The following is a 13575-nucleotide window of genomic DNA, read 5'->3' on the forward strand; positions in this document are numbered from 1 at the left end:
ATAAAGGCCATCTATGACAAGCCAACAGCCAGTATCATTCTCAATGGTGAAAAGCTGAAAGCAATTCCATTAAGATCTGGAACAAGACAAGGATGTCCACTCTCACCACTGCTTTTCAATATAATACTGGAAGTCCTAGCCAGAGCAATAAGACAAGAGAAAGACATCCAAGGAATCCAAATAGGAAAAGAAGAAGTCAAACTATCACTATTTGCAGATGATATGATAATATACATAGAGAACCCCAAAATCTCCACAGAAAAACTAATTCAACTCATCAATCAATTCAGTAAAGTGGCAGGATACAAAATCAACACGCAAAAGTCAGTAGCCTTCCTATACACAAACAATAAATCTGAAGAAGAAGAAATCAAAAAAACCACCCCTTTTATTATCGAAACAAAAAAAATCAAATATTTGGAATAAATCTAACAAAAGAGGTAAAGGACCTATACAAAGAAAACTATAAAACACTGTTAAAAGAAATAGAAGAAGACACAAAGAAATGGAAAGACATCCCCTGCTCATGGATGGAAGAATAAACATTATTAAAATGGCCATCCTACCAAAAGCAATATACAGATTCAATGCTATTCCAATCAAAATCTCAATGGCATTCTTCAAAAATAGAACAATTATTGATGAAATTCATATGGAATCACCAAAAACCCCGAATAGCCAAAGCTCTACTGAAAAAAAAAGAAGGAAATGGAGGCATCACACTCCCAGACTTCAAACTATACTACAAAGCCATAATCATCAAAACTGCATGGTATTGGAACAAGAACAGACATACAGACCAATGGAATCGAATAGAAAATCCAGAAATAAACCCACAGATTTATGGTCAACTAATCTTTGACAAAGGAGCGAAGACTATGCATTGGAGCAAAGAAAGTTTGTTCAATAAATGGTGCTGGGGAAACTGGGTCGCTACATGCAAAGAATGAAGCTTGACCACTACCTCACACCATACACAAAAATCAACTCAAAATGGATTAAAGAACTAGACATAAGACCTGAAACCATAAAATACATAGAAGGAAATATAGGCGAAACACTACGGGATTTGCACATCAAAGACATCTTTACAGACACATCACCCAAAGCAGTGATAGTGAAGACAAAGATAAACAGCTGGGACTACATCAAATTAAAGAGCTTCTGCACAGCAAAAGAGACAATAACAAAAACAAGAGAAACCCCACCAACTGGGAGAACATTTTTGCACCCAACACTAATGATAAAGGACTGATCACAAAAATCTGCAAAGAGCTGATGAGACTCAGCAACAACAAAGAAAATAATCCAGTCAAAAAATGGGCAGAAGAGCTAAAAAGAAACTTCTCTGAAGAGGAAATGCAAATGGCCAACAGACATATGAAAAAATGTTCAACATCACTTGTCATCAGGGAAATGCAAATCAAAACTACCATGAGATACCATCTCACACCAGTGAGAATGGCACATATTAAAAAAACTAGCAACAACAAATGTTGGCGAGGATGTGGAGAAAAAGGAACTCTTCTGCACTGTTGGTGGGAGTGCAAACTGGTCCAACCACTATGGAGAGCTGTGTGGAGATTTCTGGACCTACTAAACATAGAGCTTCCATATGATCCAGCAATTCCACTCCTAGGTATTTACCCAAAGGACACAGAAACATCAATTCCAAAGAACACCTGCACCCCTATGTTTATAGCAGCACTGTTTACAATAGCTAAGCTTTGGAAACAACCCAAATGCCCAAAAATAGATGACTGGATCAAGAAGATGTGGTACATATATACCATGGAATATTACTCAGCATTCAAAAAAGATAAACACATGCAATTTGCAGCAACATGGATGGCGCTGGAAGGGATCATGCTCAGTGAAATAAGCCAGAAAGAAAAAGAAAAATACCGGATGGTCTCACTCATAGCAGGAATCTAGAAAACTTAAATAAGGGACCAGGAAAATGAATATAAGAAAGTGAAAATCAAAATCAACAAAAAACTATGAACCAGAGACACTTTTGGGGGGGGGGCGGGAGGGGAAGGATTGGTGTCAGAATGGGGCGTTTGCAATTTATGGGGGAATATAAAATAAAATTAATATTAAAAAAAATAAATAAATAAAAAAATAAATAAATAAAAAAAAAAAAAAAAAAGAAAGTTCTGAATCACCTGGTGACTAAGGTGCTCAGGATACTTGATGGGTTCCCTCTTTCTACTAAAGACCTTCTCATTCTCTCCAGCATGCCCTTCATGAGGCTCACCAGGGATCATCATGGTCCTATGTATAGTAAAGTTCTCAGGCATCATCGCTGAATTGTTTACATTTTTGATACTATGGTTCAAACAATGAATTGTGTGCAAATTGCTTTTTTCCATTAAGTCAGTTCTCTCGTTGGATGGTATTTTGCTGCTGGTGGGAAGAACTTGCCACACATGTCTGCCCTGATTTGCAGGGCTGTCCTGAGTCAGGTGATCCACAGTATGGACATCTAAAGTGAGATAAAAATGACCATGTCTCTAAAGAAGTAAGCATTTTGAGTGAACACTACTAAGAGACACAAAAGTCCCTATATTACAACATAATTTACAGGTATTGATTTTCTGATTCATGCTTTTTGCCCGTAGTAAATGATGGGGAGAATAGATTTTTTGGTATTTTTTACTTTAGCATAGGAGATCTGGGGTATAGGCCAGAGGTGCAGGAGTGGGGGGTGCTGTAGGGGAGCGTGCTGTAGGGGAGTGTGTTGACCAGAACAGGCAGACTGAATGAAATACACTGTTGAGGGTAGCAGCAGGTGAGACAGGAGAGATTTGCTGTGCCAAAGTCGGTGAACTCCTTCACTGTGGAACAAACTCAGGCCATAATAGTGAGAGCTAAGAGACTTAATCCCTAGGCCTCCAGGGAGGCCCCAATTAACAGATTTTCTAATGCCAAACCAGGATAACAAAGCAGTAAATCTAATTTTACAATGGTTTTATAAAATCATAAATATTTGGTGAAAATAGTCCTTTAACTAGAGTTGTCGATTTCAACCAGAAGCATTTCACCCAACATAGATCCTACACACCTTCTTTCTTAGACTGACCCTGTGCAGCTCTTGAGGGTACTTTCTGAATAACCAAGCCCTGCAGAGGCCATGGCTTTCCCAGAAACCTATGGACTGAGAGACCCAGTCATTGCCCAGGCACTTTAAGCAAGAGGCCTGCTGAGACACAAGGACTCTGCTTCTCCATTTCCTTAGTTCTTCTTTCGACTCCGGCCCGGGCCACGGTCACCTGCAGAGGTTCTCAGAGGCATGTGCTTCCCTCCACGGAAGAGACCAGTCAGTTCATATTTAAATATCATATCACATAAGGCTCAGAATCCTAATACATGCAGCAAACTCCATCTCATCATTGTGTCCCACATTCCTGCTAAGCAATAGGAAAAAAGTTCTGCATCCATCCTGTGCTATCAGCGTTAAAGTCTTTTCCAACATCCTTCTGAGAGCAACACCCTGGTGTTCTCAACGCATTCCCTGAAACCTGTGTTTCTGCTTTGTTCATAGCAGCTCCAGTTTCTATGTGGTGTGTGACTCTCAGCTACATCACAGTGTCGTCGATTCCTTTACTTTCCTCCCAACAATTCCCACGAGAAGGTGGAATTGCACAGGTCACACTGCTCCCCAAGGTATGAGCCCCCAACCTGAAACTCTTGGTGCCATGGCTTTAGAAACCACCACCTCAGGTTCCCCCTCCCATGTCACAGAACATCCCTTCCAACGCTAAACAATTCTGGGTCCTCCTCAGCCTCACAATTACTATGAGGGCGGTCAAAAGGCTTGCCCCTGAAACACTACTCATGTTCTAAATAACTCTCCAGTCAACACCTCTCTATCCCTTTTGAGTTAGTCACCTGCTCAGTGACATCTCCAATAGCAATACATAGCCTCTATCCCAGACTGCAGAGGGAACTATAGATATGACATGTCAGTGCAACCCATTCACCTCACCTGAGCTCTGAAAGAAAAGAATTAATCTCTATAACGATGTGTATGGAGCACACACAAAAACAACATCCTCCACTTTGTTTCACTCATGCTGGACAAACATCCTCTGTGGCTTTACCTCTCTATTAATAAATGTATTTATTACATATTCTTTCCTCACAGAGTGTATAACTTCAGAATGTAAAGATCATTTCTGTGAGTACTGTTGCTCTCCCCTCTCAGAAAATTTACCACTGGCTAAACATCCCATAAATATACGAAAAGAATAAAACAATTCCTCAACAGGAACCTAAAGAAAACTGTCTATGAGAATACACTAAGAGAGAGAATAGAGATATGTGATTATTGCAGAATCATCCCCATGTATCAGGGACTGCATACTGGTTTAAGAACATAGACAACCATCATTAAAAGAGCAGGACAAAATTCACAAGAGAGTAATATTTGGAAACTGAATAAAGAATCATTTTGATATATGCAGACACACCTTCCAAGGTTGGACACTGGAAAAGCACCTCAGTGTGGCCAATATCACTGGCCTGAGAAGTCCTGGTTTGGGGGATCATCCACAGACCACGGCTGTAATCCCTGCTCCGACCTGATGCTCTCCTCAGGATCGGTAACACAGTGCCCTGTGATGAGAAACAGTGTTGGTATTCGATCAAGTTCAACTTCAGTCTTTGAAAACTAACAAATGCAGTGTGAAGAGCTGTGCAAAAGAGGCCAATCTGAATCTTTCCAAACGAAAACCGAAACACGCACAATGTACACTGCCTGCCATGTTCAACCTCACCAACACTCAGTTTCATAAGCAAGTGCACACTTATCAGTGCAGAAGACAGCATTGCACTAGAGTGTTACACTGGAGCTTCCTCACCTAGGGACACCAGGTGATTGCAGGTCTCCGGCATCACATCCCAGTACGGGGTCCTCTGAGCTTCACTCAGGTATCACCACTCCTGCCACGTGAAGTTCACAGCCACATCTTCAAATGACACCGTCTCTTCTGAGGGAACATTTCTCATCTCAGGGCCGCCAGCCTGGGTCAGACAGAGCAAGTGCAAACACATCTTATTTTGTGGGTCTTCGGTCCTGTATAGAATTCGCAGTTGAAAGAGCCTCGCCTCTACATTCACCCCTTTGGTCCTACAAGTAGAACTATAGCTTACCTTATGTATTTGGAAGTGCCTATGATTCTAAAAATAAAAGGATGAATAAAATTGGTTCCTTGAGGAGCTGATAGCCTGGCTGGCAGGTGTAACAGACATACACCCGGAATCATGTGCTAAAGGAGCTTCATAACAAATGAAAAGCATGTGCAACTTTGTGCCAATATTTTACTCCTGTGACCTCAAAGCCTGGTATCTCCAACTCACAGTAAACAAAAACTGAACCCGAAACCAGGATGTTCAAGCAATGAGGTGGGAAAAAGCAAAGGTAAGAGATGTTCAACTACAAGCAAGTATAAACCAGAGATGCACTTTGGGGGGGGTGGAGGGATTAGTGTTAAAATAAGGGGGGTGGGATGTATGGGGACTATAACCAAGATGAAAATGCGTAACTCTGCAGAAATAAAAAAATGATGTAAAATACATATAAAGTAAAATTTTAAGAAAAGATGTTCAACTGACAAAGTCAGAAGAAGACAGAACAGGTCATCACTTCTGAAATGGAAGGACAAAGGGGAGGAGAACTTGGTAATAACTGGGTGGCTAAGGTACGAGGAATGTTTTCCTAATATGCTGTCCGTATGACAGGCTGGTAGACACTGGAATTCCACACGCAACTGGACATGTATCTGATAGATCAGGAATCTAAGCTGAAAACAGAAATTTAGGAATCAGGGCCTCCCTGGTGGCACAACAGTTTAAGTCTCAGCACTATGAAGCTATCGGCAGCTGCTGCAGCACGAATTTGATCCCCAACCAGGGAGCTATCCACAAGGTGCAGCAGGTATCTCCTGTCTCCTCACTGCTCCCCTCAGCAGTGTATTTCAGTCAGTCTGCCTGTTCTGTTCCCCGCTCTGTCTCTGGTGAATCCTCTCCCCCCTGCACCTGTGGCCTACACCCGAGTGTTTATATGCATACATAAAATAAATATTAAAGAAAAAAAGAATTTGGGAATCTCCAGGATATTATTGATAGTTTTCATCACCGTAGGGGAGAACACGGTGACCAGAACAAAAGTATCGAAAGAAGAGGAAAAACAACTAGAAGAGACAAATATTTCTTATGGAGAAAGAAAAAAATAGATCATAGCAATGAAAGAGTTTTGGAAAATAAGATACTCGGTATAAGAAAACAAACATCTTAAGAAATCCGTAAATTTATTCCATCATTTCCTTTCCTGTGTAGTAAATCCTGTGAACCTCCACATACATATAGAATAGGAACACATTAAAATAAATTTCCATTTGTATTAGCTGAAAAAGGATTCAGAGGATTTTTCCTCAACACAAAACAAGTCCTTGACAGCCACAGGCGACATCAACATTCCCTGTGAGAGAAGGACTAACAAAGATGCTCAGAGTCCCCTATTCACAATGGGTTTGGGTAACACTACATAACAACAACAACAACAAAAAGACAACATACATAAAAATGGTCATAACTAGTTATAATTCATTCTTGGAAAACTAATGAAAGCCAAAGTAAAGCGACTCTGGAAAGGAACACCCAGTGAGCAGACTATAACACACACCCGTGTTCACACACACAAGAGCTCCTGTATGCTGCCAGTGAAATGACAAAACAGTAAGCAATGCATGTAGCGGAACCAAGGGCAGAGACTCACCGGAATAAAGAAACCCGGAGGGTTAAACAATGAATTAAACAAATGCAAAGACACAACAGCATCCAGGACACTATGAGCCTGCTGCACTAACAGCAACTCTCGCAAGGTAACCCGGCACATCCCAGTTCTAGGAAAACAAAAATGCATTTATTTACAGGCTCATTGATTAAAACACTAATACGAGAAATAAAACAACAGCAGAGAGATGGTGGATGGCTCATTTCTGCGCACAGAAACTCATGCGACCTCCCAGCAGGAGTGGGCTCAGGATGCCATAAAAGGACCATATGACGAAATGGGACAATACAATCCCCTCGCACTTTCGACCCTGTTCAAAAGGGAAATGTGCAGCCATGAGTAAAGGACTGGAATACACAGCTCTGCAAATCACATACCCAAGCGGGTCCTAACACATGAACGTTCTCAATATGATCAGTCACGAAGGAAAAATGAATCAGAAGTATAAGAGATGAGATTTTACTTCCGCTGGGATCACAATGATTTAAAAAGAAAGAAAAGTACAAGTACTGGCAAAAATTGGGACCTGGCTCCCTTGCCCACTGTTGGGGCAAACATAAATGATGCAGCCAGGAGGGAAGACAGGAAGGTGATTCTTGGGAAAGGGGAACTCAGAATGACAGGAGGACCCACCCCTACCCCGGGGTGTTCACCAATAGCAGGGACAGCAGGAATGGGCAGAGACGTTTGCTCACCTACTGTCACTGCACCACCAGTCATTACAGCCCAAAGCAAAATCAACCCAAGCCCCAGGTGATGGATTAATGGATAAATAAGACTGGAAAATACACATAAGAGATTATTAATGAGCCTCACAATGGAACTAAACAATGACACACACTACAATATGAATGCACTCCTGTACGATACCTATGAAATGACAAAACAGTTAACAATGCAATAAAATAAGAGATTCACCAAGAAAAGAAGGTGTAATAAGACTCCATTCATACAGGTCTGAGTTGTCAAACTCTTGAAAATAGAAAGTAAATGGTGGACACAGAGGCACAGGGACAGAGCAGTTGGGAGCGAGAGTTTAATGAGTACAGTATTTTATTACAGGGAAATGAAAAAATCTGGAAGGTGGTGATGGCTGTATAACAAGGTCAGATACTAAAAGCCAAAGAACACCACATGCAATAACAGCGAAAGGAGACTTTTTATTTTACATTTAAATAAAGGGTCAGGGGCTTTCCTGGTGGCTCAAAGGTAAAGACACTACTTATGGAGCTGTACCGCATCCACAGCAGCACGAGTTCAATCCCCAGCCAGACAGCTACCCACATGGCATGGCAGACCTCTCCTGGCTTGCCCACTGCTCCCCTCAGCAGTGTATTTCAATAGATTTGCCTGTTCTGCTCCCCACTCTGTCTCTGGAGAATCCCCTCCCTCCCACACCTCTGGCCCATACCTCAGTTTTTGTATGCATAAATAAGTTCATCTTTTAAAATATGAATGAATGAATGAATGAATGAAGGGAGGGCCACTTTTTCTAGGAAAAGGAGAAAAAGAAGCAACAGTCATGCTGGGCAGAAGAGCAGCCACTGCTGCTCCCCACAGTGCAAAGGTTTATAAAATGAAACACTTGCATGGTCACAGGTGACAGAAGAGCTGTAAAATTGGGTTGCAAAATATATTCATTCTATCAATATTCTATAAACATCTATCAAAACTAAAAAAAACTACCTTAACTGTAACTTCAGCAAGAATCATACGTATGACAAATGCAAACACACCTACTATACTCCAGACTCGATGACAGAAACATGAAGCTCTTTATTAAAAAGTACATTGAGCATCACTGACATAAACTCCCAACAACCAAAGGTCAAATGATGAACATCTGCGCTACCTGGTTTTACTCAGCGTGTGTCTGTGTCATGACCCTTGTTCAAACGTGTCCACCGACCCCTGAGTACTTTCTCCCCGAGCTCTGAGGTGTCACCACACCCTGGCCAGTTGGAGGCAGAAAAGGGAGCAACCTCATCACTGAGAAAACACATCCATCAGGTTTGGCCAAGAACGAGAAGTGTAATGTGAAAGAAAGTGAACACACACACTCACACGCACGCACGCATGCACGCACGCACGCATGCACGCACGCACAGCGGTGCTGTTGCAAGCAACCATTAAGTTATCAGGTAATACTGAAGAGTAACTTGCATTGGGTGAGACTAAACTCTGGAACAGAGAAATCCCTTTCTGGTGGCGGGAGACCTGGGCTGAGAAGGATCTAATTCCACAAGGGAGGGCACAACACATGATGAGGTTTGCATGTTGCATGAGCAGCAGGTGCCATCGGGACGGCTACAGGCGCAGTAAGGTAGGAGCCAAGCCTGTGGTACTAGGCCTGGGCAGGAGGCCCACACGCAAGTGTAACTGGCAGAAATGGCAAAACACAGTTGACTGACTCACTCAGGAGAAGTGCAGACTGAAGACGGGAGACCATATCGGAACACAGGGACTAGCTACATTCAGGAGCACAAGATACTCAAGCATTCAGGGACACAGAAAAGAAATCATCAGAGAGACCATGACAGAAGCAAACACAAAGAAATTTGCATCTTCCAAAACACTGAAGATGGAGGAAAACTCACCAACACATACGACGAGGTCAACATTGCCCTGATCCCCCCAAAAAAAAGACAGCATAAAAGGGAAAAATAGACCAACACCACCAAAGAACAGAGAAGCGAAAATCCTCAACAAATTCCAACCGAGTTAATACAGCAACATGGAGTGTCCCTGGTGTAGCAAGGGGTTAAGGCAAAGCACTATGAAGCTATCCACAGCCCCTGCAGCATGAGTTCCATCCCCAGTCAGGGAACTCACCTACACGGCACACCTGACCTCTCCTGTCTCCTTGCTGTTCCCCTTAGTAGTGTATTTCACCAGATCTGCCTGTTTTGTTCCCCGCTCTGTCTCTGGTCAATCCTCTCACCCACCACATGTCTGGCCTGTACCCCAGCTCTTATATAGATAAATAAATCAATCTATAAAATTCCAAATGGATTAAATATTTGGTGATGTACTTGACAGAAAATATAGGGACACACTAAGGACAGTTGCCCCAAAGTGCACTAGGGAACACAACCCCAACACCCAGGGAAACAAAAGCAAAAAGCAACAAGTGGGACACCACTAAACCTAAAAGCTTTCATACCTTAAAAGAAACCAGCCCAAAAACTGAAAGGCAGTCTACAGAACAGAAAAAGAACCTGCATGCCACACATGTGACAAGGGGTTCATTCCAAAATTTATAACATCCCCAAACAATGCGAGAAACCAACTGATGACTCAATTAAAAATGGACAAAGGGGGGCCTCCCTGGTGACACAAGGGGTTGGGACGCAGCCTATGAAGCTCTCCACAGCCTCTGCAGCGAGAGTTCGATCCCTGGCCGGCAGGGAGCAACCCGCATGGCACAGCAGACCTCTCCTTACTCCCCACTGCTCCCCTCAGCTGTGTGTTTCAGTAAGTCTGCCTGTTCTGCTCCCCACTCTGTCTCTGGCGAATCCTCTCACCCTCTGCACCTCTCGCATGTACCCCAGTTCTTGTATGCATAAATGAATAAATCTTAATTAAAAAATGGACAAAGGAACTACATACACTCTTCTCTAGAGAGGGAATTCTGACATCCTACGGACAATAGGAATGTTCACCTTAACTTATTTTAAGAGAAATGTAAATTAAAAGCACACTTAGATGCCACCTCACCCTTTGAGAAGGTCCAAATGAAAACGAATGGATTTGTACAAAACGGGGGGTGAGGGGTGAGAATTTTATGGGGACTACAATGAAGATGTAAATGATTACACTGCAAAAATGAAAATGATGTAAAAATATGTAAAATAGTATTTAAAAAAGTGAAACACTAAAAAAAAAAAAAAAAACAAAATATGGAATGAACAACGCTGGAGAGGGCACAGAGAAATGGGAGCTCTCACCCACGGCTGGTGGCCATGACAGTCGGAACAGACCCTGTGGATGAGGGTGCAGAGGTTTCTTAAGGAAATAAAAACGGAAATTCCATATCATCCGCAATACTTCTACACATTATCCTCACGGGAAAACTCAAACACAAAAAGATTTATCCCATCCGTGATCAGAGCAGCTGTGTTTCCATCTGCCCAGTCATGGCCCAATCTACATCCCTTTGGCAGAGGCAGGGCAGGAAGTGTGGAGCACACGCAGGGGAGCACTGCAGGGCTCTGAGGAAGAAGCAAAGGGCCACACTGAGGATTAAATGGGTGGGCAAGGAGGTGATATTTTTTTTTTCTTTTTTAAAAAAGATTTATTTATATATTTATGCATACAGGAGCTGGGGTACAGGCCAGAGGTGCAGGGGAGGAAGGTGAGGGGATTCACCAGAGACAGAGCAGGGAACAGAACAGGCAGATAGACGGAAATACACTGCCGAGGGACGCAGCAGGCCAGTCGGGTCTGCTGCGCCATGTGGGTAGCTCTCTGGCTGGCCCGGGGATGGAACTTGTGCTGCAGAGACTACAGACAGCCCCATCGGTTGCATCTCAACCCCTTGTGCCACCAGGGAGGCCCTGGGAGGTGCTACTCTTGAGTGAAATAAGCCAAAAAGTAAAGACACATATGAGATGGCTTCACTTCTCTGTGGAAAATAAATACCCAAAAAACATTTACAGCCAAAATACTTGAATAAAACTTGAACAGGGTCATTTGAAGGTAAATATGACCACCAGAGGGAACAGGGGAATGGGTGGAGAAGTTAGGGAGGGAGGCAGACGGGGGACGGGCCAGAGTGGTTTGGTAGAGGCGAACAAGGGGTAGGGAAAGACACATTAGTATTGTAGGAAAAAACTGGCAACTATTTCAGCAGAATGCTTTTAGTGCTACACATGTCAATGACAGATCGAGGAGGGAAAATAAGTAAAATAAGAAGAAAAAAGTATAAGAAGCTTTAAAACAATTAAAAAAAAAGAAATTTCCCAAAGGTCACACACGGTGTTCTCAAACATGGCAGGAACTTTTGGAGAGTGTAACTGGACTGGAGAGCAACTTAGGGTGTAGTGAGTGTCACCAGAAATGCATTCAGACCACACCAAGGAGAAATGCGCAGGAACAGTGGAAACAACGGCCAGAAAAAAGGACTCTGAAGAGTCTACTGGGCACCTTCGGTTTGCAGGCCACCTGAGAGAAAGGCAGGGGCAGGTGTGTAAGGATCCCCCATTGGACTCAACGGCACACATGCCAAACTGATGCCTGCATGAAAGTCTCCGCAAGTTGTGTAGGACATAGTATATGATTTTAGCTACTGCACAGAAACCTTAAAAATTCAGTTGGGGTCTCCTGGGGGGCCCAAGGGGTTGAGCGTTGGGTTGTGAAGCTGCCCGCAGCCTCTGCAGCGCCAGTTCGATCGCCAGCGAGGGTCCCACATGGCGCGCAGACCTCTCCTGCCACCCGCTGCTCCCCTCAGCAGTGTACTTCGGTCCTTCTGCCTGCTCTGCTCCCTGCTCTGGCTGTGGTGAATTCTCTCACCGTCCCGTGCTTCTGACTGTACCCAGTGCTTGTATAAAAAAAAAACAATCTTGAAAAAAAGATCAGTTGTCCTTTTTAAAAGACATGTGGCTGGGCCTCCCTGGTGGCGCAGCGGTTGAGCGCTGGGTTGCAAAGCTGCGCGCAGCCTCTGCAGCGCCAGTTCGATCCCCGGCTGCTCCCCAGCCACCGGAGGAGGGTCCCACATGGCGCGCAGACCTCTCCTGCTGCCGCTGCTCCCCTCAGCAGTACTTCGGTCCTTCTGCCTGCTCTACTCCCCGCTCTGGCTCTGGTGAATTTCTCACCCTCCCACACTTCTGACTGTACCCAGTGCATGTATAAACAAAACAAAGAAACAAACAAATAAATAAAACATGCCTCTATAAAAAAAAAAAATAAATGAAAGACATGTGGCTCCTTCAACCCCATTCTGCACTCAGGTCCTCAGACCCATCCTCCCCCTCCTCCCTCACCCCGCCACCGACCAGTGCAGAGCTGGGAAGTTTCTGTCCAGCGGGGTGAAGAGCCACAGTCCACACCTTCAGCATCATCAACCATGACCCAGGTACAGACTCTGACTCTGCACTGCGTGAGCACCAGGGCAGAGCCCCATCTTCACACATGCTGGACATGTGAAGTGCCTGGATCTACGCCACACCTTTCTCTGGTGAGGAATGTGTCCCTGGAGAAAACTATGTTTCTAATTTACGTGTCCGTTGACGTACTCCCATAAAGTCAATGCACCACAAGCTAAAGCAAACACAGCACTCACCAGAGATTGATCCACTGTCGCTGCTCTCACAGAGGCATGAGGGCTCTGGAGGCGGCGCTGGGAGGGGAGATGGGGTCCAGCACAAGAGACGGATCAGCTGCACGGGTCCTGGAGTCTCCTGTCCACACGCTGCCTGGAGACACCAGAGAGTCACTGAGGTGCCGGCCGTGTGACACTTCCAGCAGGGGCAGGAGAGGCCCCGCGAGTCCATTAGTGGCAGAACTTGGGTTTAGGGTTCACCATAACTTAACAAAATGTGACACTGCCCACTGACTGATCAACAGTCACGCCAAGAACAACCGTCTCAAAGCTGATGAGTCACTTCAGAGTGTGGACACGATTTCCAACGAGACGACGCCCCGAACGCACTGTTCTGCCAGGACACCCCGGCAGTGGCTCCGCGCCTCCTCTCCGTGGACACCTGGACAGTGACTTGGTCCCCGGGGTGCGCGCTTCCAGGCAGGAGCCTGAATGCAGCAGCCAGCAGGACGCCGCC

General features: G+C 44.3%; 1 long non-coding RNA gene across 1 annotated transcript; it reads right to left on the minus strand.

Moving 5' to 3' along the window:
- Positions 1-4476: 4476 nt before the first annotated feature.
- On the minus strand, positions 4477-13157 carry LOC129146181 (uncharacterized). Its single transcript, XR_008552695.1, has 3 exons — positions 13080-13157; positions 4866-5028; positions 4477-4620 (listed from the first exon to the last, which is right to left on the minus strand). It is a non-coding gene; the product is annotated as an uncharacterized LOC129146181 (long non-coding RNA).
- Positions 13158-13575: the final 418 nt, after the last annotated feature.

The sequence above is a fragment of the Talpa occidentalis genome, unplaced genomic scaffold (genome assembly GCF_014898055.3).
Source record: "Talpa occidentalis isolate TD23 unplaced genomic scaffold, MPIMG_talOcc4v2.1 talOcc4.18, whole genome shotgun sequence".
Lineage (NCBI taxonomy): Eukaryota > Metazoa > Chordata > Mammalia > Eulipotyphla > Talpidae > Talpa > Talpa occidentalis.